The 12,486-nt window shown below is 50.9% G+C and overlaps 1 protein-coding gene and 1 long non-coding RNA gene across 3 annotated transcripts in view; one reads left to right on the top strand and one right to left on the bottom strand.

Annotated features, from left to right (window-relative positions):
- Nucleotides 1-12,486, bottom strand: part of LOC116408023 — a 176,080-nt gene that overhangs the window by 3,792 nt on the left and 159,802 nt on the right. The gene's annotated exons all lie outside the window — the stretch shown is intronic.
- The window catches only part of gata5 (GATA binding protein 5), a 153,022-nt gene that overhangs the window by 79,894 nt on the left and 60,642 nt on the right, over nucleotides 1-12,486 (top strand). The gene's annotated exons all lie outside the window — the stretch shown is intronic.

Below are 12,486 nucleotides of genomic sequence, written 5' to 3'. Positions count from 1 at the left end.
TCCCTGTCTCCCCGGGCACAAAGGTGGAATATCCCTGTCTCCCCGGGCACAAAGGTGGTATATCCCTGTCTCCCCGGGCACAAGTCGGTAGTTCTTGGGTATAAATGGCAGCGATATAGACATATCAGTATCAGGTCCAGCTTTGCCAGGTAAAGAGATGAGCCCATATAATTATTCTCTCTCAGTCGCTGTGATTGGCTGACGCGGGCAGTGGGAGGTGCAGTAACACTTGGCACAGTTGCCCGGTTGGCACGGAGTTGCTTCCTCTCTCTGCAAATGCAGCAGTAACACTGCAGAGCGGTGCAGCCTTGGTTCCGTCACTCCAGCCCCTTCTCTGTCCCCCCCTCACCCCTCCGTGTCCTTAGGAACAGAGCCCGGGGGCCCACTGCACCCTTCTGTGTTACCCGCTGCTCTTCCTCTCATTTCCTATTAGCGCCCATTACTCCATGTTCTATCAGGACCCCCTGTATCTTTCAAGTAAATTAATTGGGGTGCCTCGTATGTAGCATATGTCGCCTTCACTGATTGGGTTATACCATGTGACACACAGAATTAGAATGATGGGTAAGTGGGTGGGGCCTGTGTGTTACTGTTATGTAACAGGGTTTGGCCGTCAAAAGGTAAGGGGGAGGCTGATAGGGAACATAAGGAAGTGCTACTTTACAGAAAGGGGGTAGGTACAGGGAACAGCCTCCCAGCAGGGGCGGTGGGACTAATACAGTAAAGGAATGGGGGGGGGGCTGATAGGGAACATAAGGAAGTGCTACTTTACAGAAAGGGGGGTAGGTACAGGGAACAGCCTCCCAGCAGGGGTGGTGGGACTAATACAGTAAAGCAGGGCTGTCCAACTGGTGGCCTGCGGGCCACATGCGGCCTGCGACCCCCCTCTGTGTGGCCCCCCCACCTGTCTGGCTGCTTTAATGGCTAACCTTTGTGTATTACCTTTAAATGGTATCAGTACTGAGATTAACTGCCCCCCTGCATTGCTCACACCTCAGATTCAGCCTGTAATCCCCCTGTATTGTTTAATCATGTAATCCCCTGTACTGTTCACACCTTTTAATGCCTTCATTGTTTTCCCCCTGCAGTGTTCACACCTCAGGCTCTGGCTGTAATCACCCCCATTGTTCCCCTGTTCACACCTCAGACATTCCTTCTGACACATCCAGCATTGTGTCACTGTATGCTGCCTGTGTGTGCAATAGGGCAGGCATAGTATGGAACACATAGGCGGGGGGCAGGCATAGTATGGCACATATAGGCAGGGGAGGGCAGGAATAGTATGGCACATATAGGCAGGGGAGGGCAGGAATAGTATGGCACACATAGGCAGGGGTGGGCAGGCATAGTATGGCACATATAGGCAGGGGTGGGCAGGAATAGTATGGCACATATAGGCAGGGGAGGGCAGGAATAGTATGGCACATATAGGCGGGGGTGGGCAGGAATAGTATGGCACACATAGGCGGGGGAGGGCAGGAATAGTATGGCACACATAGGCAGGGGTGGACAGGAATAGTATGGCACACATAGGCAGGGGTGGGCAGGCATAGTATGGCACATATAGGCAGGGGTGGGCAGGAATAGTATGGCACATATAGGCAGGGGAGGGCAGGAATAGTATGGCACATATAGGCGGGGGTGGGCAGGAATAGTATGGCACACATAGGCGGGGGAGGGCAGGAATAGTATGGCACACATAGGCAGGGGTGGACAGGAATAGTATGGCACACATAGGCGGGGGAGGGCAGGAATAGTATGGCACACATAGGCAGGGGTGGACAGGAATAGTATGGCACACATAGGCAGGGGTGGGCAGGCATAGTATGGCACACATAGGCGGGGGAGGGCAGGAATAGTATGGCACACATAGGCAGGGGTGGACAGGAATAGTATGGCACACATAGGCGGGGGTGGGCAGGAATAGTATGGCACACATAGGCGGGGGAGGGCAGGAATAGTATGGCACACATAGGCAGGGGTGGGCAGGCATAGTATGGCACACATAGGCGGGGGTGGGCAGGCATAGTATGGCACACATAGGCGGGGGAGGGCAGGAATAGTATGGCACACATAGGCAGGGGTGGACAGGAATAGTATGGCACACATAGGCAGGGGTGGACAGGAATAGTATGGCACACATAGGCGGGGGAGGGCAGGAATAGTATGGCACACATAGGCAGGGGTGGACAGGAATAGTATGGCACACATAGGCGGGGGAGGGCAGGAATAGTATGGCACACATAGGAAGGGGAGGGCAAGCATAGTATGGCACACATAGGAAGGGGAGGGCAAGCATAGTATGGCACACATAGGCAGGGGAGGGCAGGCAGAGTATGACACACACAGGAGGGGTAGGGCAAGCAGTACTCTGCCTGCTCTATGCCTCCCCTATGCTGCCTGTGTGTGCCATACTCTGCCTTTCCTATGCTGCCTGTGTGTGCCATACTCTGCCTTTCCTATGCTGCCTGTGTGTGCCATACTCTGCCTTCCCTATGCTGCCTGTGTGTGCCATACTCTCCCTGCCCTATGCTGCCTGTGGAAGGTGAACCTGGCAGGGGTTTGTTCTGGGGGGTTGCTGTGCTATCCACAGAAGAGGAGGAGGCATATCGATTTAAGTGTATGACATAATATAATTCTTTCATATATAAATGAAGGGTGCCAACCCTTCAGTGAGCACCAACCATTGGGTTTTTGCTGTGTTGCCACCATTAATGTGGGGATGGTCTTAAAAGCTCTTGTGATAGCATGGGTGTAGTTTGAAGTGGGTGTGGTTTAAAAAGGGGGAGTGGTCAAAACTGGCTTCCATTATCGGCCCTCCACCATGTAGGCAAGAAAAATTCCGACCCTCGGTACCACAGAAGTTGGACAGCACTGCAGTAAAGGAATGGGGGGGGGGCTGATAGGGAACATAAGGAAGTGCTACTTTACAGAAAGGGGGTAGATACAGGGAACAGTCTCCCAGCAGGGGCGGTGGGACTGATACAGTAAAGGAATAGGGGGGGGGCTGATAGGGAACATAAGGAAGTGCTACTTTACAGAAAGGGGGTAGATACAGGGAACAGTCTCCCAGCAGGGGCGGTGGGACTGATACAGTAAAGGAATAGGGGGGGGGGCTGATAGGGAACATAAGGAAGTGCTACTTTACAGAAAGGGGGTAGATACAGGGAACAGTCTCCCAGCAGGGGCGGTGGGACTGATACAGTAAAGGAATAGGGGGGGGGGCTGATAGGGAACATAAGGAAGTGCTACTTTACAGAAAGGGGGTAGATACAGGGAACAGCCTCCCAGCAGGGGCGGTGGGACTGATACAGTAAAGGAATAGGGGGGGGGCTGAAAGCAACATAAGGAAGCTCAGCATTACATATTGTGGAGTGGGGGTGGGTATAAAGTATATTATAAACCATGTTATATTTTATGCACCCCCCCCCCTATTGTGTGTGCATTTTGCAGCCCAGATGCATTATTTAGTTGTATTGGTCATTTAGCTACTGGGGGAGGGGCGGAGACTGATAACTGGGGGAGGGGCGGAGACTGATAACTGGGGGAGGGGAGGAGACTGATAACTGGGGGAGGGGCGGAGACTGATAACTGGGGGAGGGGCGGAGACTGATAACTCATTTGCACACCTAATAAGGTTTGCTCTGCTGAGCACTTATCATGGAGACACTCAGACCCCAGTTTCCAACCTCCATCCTTTCAAAGCCCAGGAAATTTCCTGCTATTCCTTCTAATTCTGAATTAAATCCAGTGTCCTGCAGCCTAACGATCAGCCCATTGCTTTCTGCCCCTTCACCCCCTCTAACAAACAGACATGGCGCCTCCTGTGCTGCCTGTCAGCTTCGTGTAATGTATAGCTTGCGTTTTGTATTAAATATATATATATATAGTGAGAGAGAAAAGGGATATTGTTATGAATTTATACATATGGGTAGGGGGTGCCATAGTGTTTCCCTTAGACAGTACAGTATGGGGGTACAGCTTATTGTGTGCCCAGAACATTCCTTCTCTGTATATTTGTATTTATACATATGGGTAGGGGGTGCCATAGTGTTTCCCTTAGACAGTACAGTATGGGGGTACAGCTTATTGTGTGCCCAGAACATTCCTTCTCTGTATATTTGTATTTATACATATGGGTAGGGGGTGCCATAGTGTTTCCCTTAGACAGTACAGTATGGGGATACAGCTTATTGTGTGCCCAGAACATTCCTTCTCTGTATATTTGTATTTATACATATGGGTAGGGGGTGCCATAGTGTTTCCCTTAGACAGTACAGTATGGGGGTACAGCTTATTGTGTGCCCAGAACATTCCTTCTCTGTATATTTGTATTTATACATATGGGTAGGAGGTGCCATAGTGTTTCCCTTAGACAGTACAGTATGGGGGTACAGCTTATTGTGTGCCCAGAACATTCCTTCTCTGTATATTTGTATTTATACATATGGGTAGGGGGTGCCATAGTGTTTCCCTTAGACAGTACAGTATGGGGGTACAGCTTATTGTGTGCCCAGAACATTCCCTCTCTGTATATTTGTATTTATACATATGGGTAGGAGGTGCCATAGTGTTTCCCTTAGACAGTACAGTATGGGGATACAGCTTATTGTGTGCCCAGAACATTCCTTCTCTGTATATTTGTATTTATACATATGGGTAGGGGGTGCCATAGTGTTTCCCTTAGACAGTACAGTATGGGGGTACAGCTTATTGTGTGCCCAGAACATTCCTTCTCTGTATATTTGTATTTATACATATGGGTAGGAGGTGCCATAGTGTTTCCCTTAGACAGTACAGTATGGGGGTACAGCTTATTGTGTGCCCAGAACATTCCTTCTCTGTATATTTGTATTTATACATATGGGTAGGGGGTGCCATAGTGTTTCCCTTAGACAGTACAGTATGGGGGTACAGCTTATTGTGTGCCCAGAACATTCACTCTCTGTATATTTGTATTTATACATATGGGTAGGGGGTGCCATAGTGTTTCCCTTAGACAGTACAGTATGGGGGTGGGGCTTATTGTGTGCCCAGAACATTCCTTCTCTGTATATTTGTATTTATACATATGGGTAGGGGTTGCCATAGTGTTTCCCTTAGACAGTACAGTATGGGGGTACAGCTTATTGTGTGCCCAGAACATTCCTTCTCTGTATATTTGTATTTATACATATGGGTAGGGGTTGCCATAGTGTTTCCCTTAGACAGTACAGTATGGGGGTACAGCTTATTGTGTGCCCAGAACATTCCCTCTCTGTATATTTATATTTATTCCTGTATCTCATGGAGCAATAAAGGTTACACGGGGCAGCTGGGCCGGGGTGTGTGTAACCAAACCCCTGTAGATGAGACCGTTGCGGAGTCTCGCAGCTGTCACAGGAGAGTGACTCAGACAGTCACAAGCAATGACTCTGCGCTGATATCGGGTTCCACAGACTGACAGGTCTCAGTGCCAGAGACACGAGGAGCCGTGGGTTCAGATGCAGAAATGGGCCGAGCTCCGTCTACTGTTTCCACCTTACATTGGGATAATGGCACATAGAGCGCCCCCTACTGTGGGGGAAATATGGGGCTCAAAACTTTCTCCCCCCTTTCATATTCCCACAATCCCACAAGCAAAGTGCTTCCAGAGTTGGGTCATTAAGCAGGGAAATTACCTGCAGCCCTTTGTCCGGCACCCCATACTCCCCAACTCCCTGTTCTCTAACTCCCAGCACCCAATAAATCCCCAACAAACCTGACTTGGAATAAAGTCTGCCAGTTGGTGCTACTTGGCCAGTCCTACCCCCTGCCCCCCTCTTATATTCCATTCAGCCAGATATCAGTCAGAAAGAATGTTGGGGGGCCCCATGCACTGGTCAATAAGCTGCCGACCAAAGGGGCCCATTTATTTGCCCATGTAGGGCCACATTAACAGGAGATGAGGAGTGCAAGGGTAATTGTTTCCCTCGGTAAGGTCACCAAGTGAGCAGATTTTCTTCCAATCAGTCTAAAGGACACGAAAATCTGCCCGTGTAAGCCCGCCTTAAGAATCAGAATGTGCAATCCCTATTGGGAACAATAGAATGAGCCCTTTCTGAGAAGAACCCCCCGTGCTATATATGCTGTATCTGTAACGTGTCTGCTGCTTCCAGGAACACGTGGCGCTCAGCCTTCCTGACAGAGTATTCCTTACGGGAACAGCAACACTGACAGACCATTGGCTTCCCTCCTCTCTCCGGGGTCACCGGTGCTGCCCCCCCCCCCCAATGTCCCTAATGGTACGGACTGCCGACACCGCACAGCGCAACTACAGCACCGCGCAGGCAGCCGCCACGTGTGGTTACAGCCCGTTCCTCTGCAGCTCACACACTATTACCACTTACGCATTTCACACCAATCCTCAGACCTGCAGTGCAGCTTTGGGGGGGGGGAGTACGGCACCCCCAGTAATCCAGCCTCCTCGCGTGCCGTCCTGGAGTCCCTTCTGTGGGGAAGGAATTGCAAGGAGATGCCTGCTGGGATTTCTGCAGTGAGATAAATCATGTGTTCTGGGCCCCTTCCAACCCACTCCCTCGGGATCTCAGTGATGGGGGAAACCCAGATCCGAGGCAGAACTTTCCCTTAGCCCCCCCCACTGTCACAGTGTAACCCCCATATCATATATGCACATAATGTAACTGTATAATATATAGGCACAGATATACCCCCCATCTTTCCCCCCCCCCCCCCCACTGTCACAGTGTAACCCTCATATCATATATGCACATAATGTAACTGTATAATATATAGGCACAGATATACCCCCCATCTTTCCCCCCCCCCCCCCACTGTCACAGTGTAACCCCCATATCATATATGCACATAATGTAACTGTATAATATATAGGCACAGATATACCCCCCATCTTTCCCCCAGCCCCCCCCACTGTCACAGTGTAACCCCCATATCATATATGCACATAATGTAACTGTATAATATATAGGCACAGATATACCCCCCATCTTTCCCCCAGCCCCCCCCCCCACTGTCACAGTGTAACCCCCATATCATATATGCACATAATGTAACTGTATAATATATAGGCACAGATATACCCCCCCATCTTTCCCCCCCCCACTGTCACAGTGTAACCCCCATATCATATATGCACATAATGTAACTGTATAATATATAGGCACAGATATACCCCCCATCTTTCCCCCAGCCCCCCCCCCCCCACTGTCACAGTGTAACCCCCATATCATATATGCACATAATGTAACTGTATAATATATAGGCACAGATATACCCCCCATCTTTCCCCCAGCCCCCCCCCCCCCACTGTCACAGTGTAACCCCCATATCATATATGCACATAATGTAACTGTATAATATATAGGCACAGATATACCCCCCATCTTTCCCCCAGCCCCCCCCCCCCCCACTGTCACAGTGTAACCCCCATATCATATATGCACATAATGTAACTGTATAATATATAGGCACAGATATACCCCCCATCTTTCCCCCAGCCCCCCCCCCCCACTGTCACAGTGTAACCCCCATATCATAGCCTGTACAGAGAGATACCATAAAACTATGGCACATAGGGATTCCCCTGTACTAAGCACAATTCAGCAGGAACAGCCCCCTAAGTTTGCTCATAGCCTGTACAGAGAGATCCCATAAAACTATGGCACATAGGGATTCCCCTGTACTAAGCACAATTCAGCAGGAACAGCCCCCTAAGTTTGCTCATAGCCTGTACAGAGAGATACCATAACACTATGGCACATAGGGATTCCCCTGTACTAAGCACAATTCAGCAGGAACAGCCCCCTAAGTTTGCCCATAGCCTGTACAGAGAGATACCATAAAACTATGGCACATAGGGATTCCCCTGTACTAAGCACAATTCAGCAGGAACAGCAGGTTTTATAAGTTCTGTAATTCCCACCCCATTGAGCTTACAATCTAACCCAGCAACGTAATAGCTGAGCCCCTCCTGCCTGCAGAGCACAGATAGGACAGACAGACAGACAGACTCTGTGCCCGGGGGCATTTGGGTTCTTTCATTCAAAACACAAAGTCCTGGGAGTTTTCTCTAAGTTGTGCCAAAGTCCTTCAAAACCGAGAGAAGACGGTGACATCATTTGGCAGCAGCGCCGCACTCTGACTCAATGGCAGGAGCTGGGCAGCGGTGCCGCAGGGGCCCATAAAATCTGCCCATTCCAGATGACAGGTACTGATACTGCCCAAATATATGAGTCCTGGGCTTGGATTAAACATAACAGAGAGGATTCGGCTTAACCCACGATCTTCCAAAATCCTTAGCCGCCCCCTGAGGTCTGACTGCCTGTCCCACTGGGTCAGAATCCGCTTTCCTTTCTAAAAACGAATTCAGTCAAGTACCCAGAGCATGATTTAGCCACACAGTGGGACAGATCAAGTAAAGGGCACACCCCCTACCCATACTGTATGTATAAATACAAATATACAGAGAGGGAATGTTCTGGGCACACAATAAGCTGTACCCCCATACTGTACTGTCTAAGGGAAACACTATGGCACCCCCTACCCATATGTATAAATACAAATATACAGAGAAGGAATGTTCTGGGCACACAATAAGCTGTACCCCCATACTGTACTGTCTAAGGGAAACACTATGGCACCCCCTACCCATATGTATAAATACAAATATACAGAGAAGGAATGTTCTGGGCACACAATAAGCTGTACCCCCATACTGTACTGTCTAAGGGAAACACTATGGCACCCCCTACCCATATGTATAAATACAAATATACAGAGAAGGAATGTTCTGGGCACACAATAAGCTGTACCCCCATACTGTACTGTCTAAGGGAAACACTATGGCACCCCCTACCCATATGTATAAATACAAATATACAGAGAGGGAATGTTCTGGGCACACAATAAGCTGTACCCCCATACTGTACTGTCTAAGGGAAACACTATGGCACCCCCTACCCATATGTATAAATACAAATATACAGAGAGGGAATGTTCTGGTTATGGGGTTACTCCTTATTAAGGGCAGACTGTCTCATTGCCAGACTAGCAGTACAGTGAGGGTTAATGGAAGACTTTCTGGGCTCCCAGCTGGTAGCTGTTAGAGGGGCAGGAGGGCAGTGGGGGCAGGAGGGCAGTGGGGGCAGGAGGGCAGTGCTGACTGTAGAGGGCAGAGGAGCCCTGGGAGCCCATTCTGACCGGCGGCTTTAGAGGAAACTCTATTACCCGGAGCCGACGCGGCAAAACAGCAACAAAAGTGCTGAAACCGTGGGCTCTGGGAGGGGACAAAGCCCCATTGTCCCTAAATATCCCCTAACACATCAATTTAGTGCCCCCCCATGTAACCCCTCCCCCAGGCTCCCTGCCTTTATTCCCATTGTACATTGGTTCCACATCAGTTTAGCGGCCACTTTCTGTTATTCCTCCTGTCTATTGGCTGCAAGTAGAGCTCCGCCTACAGGTAGCAGGGGAGGGGGTATCTCAGGGCAGAAGGGCATATACTTTCCAAATGGCCTGGGGGGGGGGGGTACTATGGTTCATGCTGGTCACTTCTGTATGGTTAATATTAATAAAAGGCAAGTAAGGGGGGCACGGAGAATGGCATCGGGAAATAAACTGAATCCATTTAAAAAGGGTTTTCTAAAAAAAAAAAAAAATACTTTGGGTTTCTCTCTCGTTGTTAATGGCTATTTCTTCACCCCTTGCCTTTTGCCCTGCTTTGGCATCAGGGAGAGATGGGCACGGGCTGGGGAGATGGGCACAGCTGGAGGGATGGACACGGCTGGGGAGATGGGCACCGCTGGGGAGATGGGCACGGGCTGGGGAGATGGGCACCGCTGCAGGGATGGGCACTGCTGGGGAGATGGGCACCGCTGCAGGGATGGGCACGGGCTGGGGAGATGGGCACGGGCTGGGGAGATGGGCACGGCTGGAGGGATGGGCACCGCTGGGGAGATGGGCACAGCTGGAGGGATGGGCACGGCTGGAGGGATGGGCACAGCTGGGGAGATGGGCACGGCTGGAGGGATGGGCACGGCTGGGGAGATGGGCACGGCTGGGGAGATGGGCACGGCTGGGGAGATGGGCACGGCTGGGGAGATGGGCACGGCTGGGGAGATGGGCACGGCTGGAGGGATGGGCACGGCTGGGGAGATGGGCACGGCTGGAGGGATGGGCACCGTTGCAGGGATGGGCACGGCTGGAGGGATGGGCACCGTTGCAGGGATGGGCACCGCTGGGGAGATGGGCACGGCTGGGGAGATGGACACGGCTGGAGGGATGGGCACGGCTGGGGAGATGGGCACCGCTGCGGAGATGGGCACCGCTGGGGGGATGGGCACGGCTGGGGAGATGGGCACGGCTGGGGAGATGGACACGGCTGGAGGGATGGGCACGGCTGGGGAGATGGGCACGGCTGGAGGGATGGGCACCGTTGCAGGGATGGGCACCGCTGGGGAGATGGGCACGGCTGGGGAGATGGACACGGCTGGAGGGATGGGCACGGCTGGGGAGATGGGCACGGCTGGAGGGATGGGCACGGCTGGGGAGATGGGCACGGCTGGAGGGATGGGCACCGTTGCAGGGATGGGCACGGCTGGGGAGATGGGCACGGCTGGAGGGATGGGCACGGCTGGGGAGATGGGCACGGCTGGAGGGATGGGCACGGCTGGGGGGATGGGCACGGCTGGGGAGATGGGCACCGCTGCAGGGATGGGCACCGCTGGGGGGATGGGCACGGCTGGAGGGCCGGCCTGGCCTGGGGCATATAGCCCAGGGAATGCCACCTGTCCGGGCAGTGCCACCGGAGCGGCGAGGGGCCCAACTAATTGTCATTGTGTCTGACTGTCGGCTCTTTCACACTTGGCTTCTCCTCACAGATTAGATCTGCTTCCCTCAGCGCCGCAGTGAAATGAGAATAACCGGCCTCCTGCCCGAGTGCCCCCTAGGGGTGAACTTATGGGGGGGGATTATGATTTATCCCTGTGGGAAAGGCACCGGCTCATCCCATCCGTTTGCCCCCAGTCCGACGGGCAGAGCCGCCCCCTTTGCCGTAATATTACTCGCTGTGTGGGGTCTGGGGAACCTTCATGTACAGACAGAACCCAGTGTATATCCCACGTCTCTCCGGGGAGGGAAGCTGCCATGTTGGTGCCCAGCGCCCATAGTGACACCAGATCCCTCTCGTTGCTATGGTGCAAGCTGCAGTGACATCACTAAGGGGCTGATTTACTAAAATTTGGTTTTTCTCTGGCTTTTAAAGCTGTATAAACTCGACATGGTATATATTCGAATGAAACTCAATCGTTGGTGCATTTATAAAATGTCTCGATAATGCTTCAATCATTCGTACGAAAATTTCAAGTTTACATTAGAAAAATCCTGAATTTTTGGAGCCAAAAGTTTAATAAATACTCGAAAAGTTTGAGAATTCAATGCTCTTTTCAATGAATCCTCCTCCAGCAGCCATTTTAGGAGTTTAACTTCCCCTTGAAAATGTGTGAAATAGAAAACAACGAGGGGATTAACTTCCCCTTGAAAATGTGTGAAATAGAAAACAACGAGGGGATTAACTTCCCCTTGAAAATGTGCCAATAGGACACAATGGTACTTAGATCAAACCTGCCAATTTTTCTTTTATTTTGATGATTTATAAATCATGAATTATGGGGGTTATTTTCTAAAAACTCAAATTTATCAGGGAAAATATCAGAAATCAGAAAATCGAGTACTGGCAAAAACCCATTCGTAAATCTCGAAAATATCGAAGGAAAAAAAATCGACTTTTTCTCAAAATTGCTTAGTAAATGTGGCCCCTAAGTGGGAGAAAAAACACGTTTACTATAGAAATCCTTATATGATAACATTAGGTGAGACTTCGCCTCGAGCCCAAGCGGCAGTACCACACCACATACACGCACCGACTAGCGATGAGCGAATTTCTGCATTTCGCCATTGGCGGATTGTTTCGCAAAACTTCTGAGAAAATTCGCTGTGGAAAAATTGGGCGTCAAATTGGGCGTGGTCACATTAAAAAAGGGGCGCGGTTGCATCAAAATTGGGCATGGTCCCTACAAAAAATATGTGTGACAAATGCGTTTCGCGAATTTGTCGCCATTTTGCGACCTCTCTCGCTCCACATCTAATAACGACCAATCAGTGCCCAAAGTGCTGCATGGTGGATCCCCAGTCCTCGGGGGCCATCATTTTGTAGGTCCAGAGTAGGGTTGCCACCTCCCTTGCCCGGGAACTCTGGGTAGGGAGGCGGGGCATAATGTCACTGGGGCGGGACTATTATGAGCGATTGACAATTGGCCAATTGCTGCATCAATATGGGAAATCCAGGCAGGTAGTTTTGACCCCCCATAGCCCTACTGAAAACTGGGGTGTCCAGGGCAAAACCAGACAGGTGGCAACACTGAGTCCAGAGCCTCAGCCAGAAAAAATGTCTGTACTTTCAGCCCCTCCCGAGGTTGCATGGTCTGGCCC

The sequence above is a fragment of the Xenopus tropicalis genome, chromosome 10 (genome assembly GCF_000004195.4).
Source record: "Xenopus tropicalis strain Nigerian chromosome 10, UCB_Xtro_10.0, whole genome shotgun sequence".
Taxonomy (NCBI): domain Eukaryota; kingdom Metazoa; phylum Chordata; class Amphibia; order Anura; family Pipidae; genus Xenopus; species Xenopus tropicalis.
The sequence above is the reverse complement of the archived record's forward strand: the minus strand, read 5'-3'. Positions and strand labels throughout refer to the sequence as shown.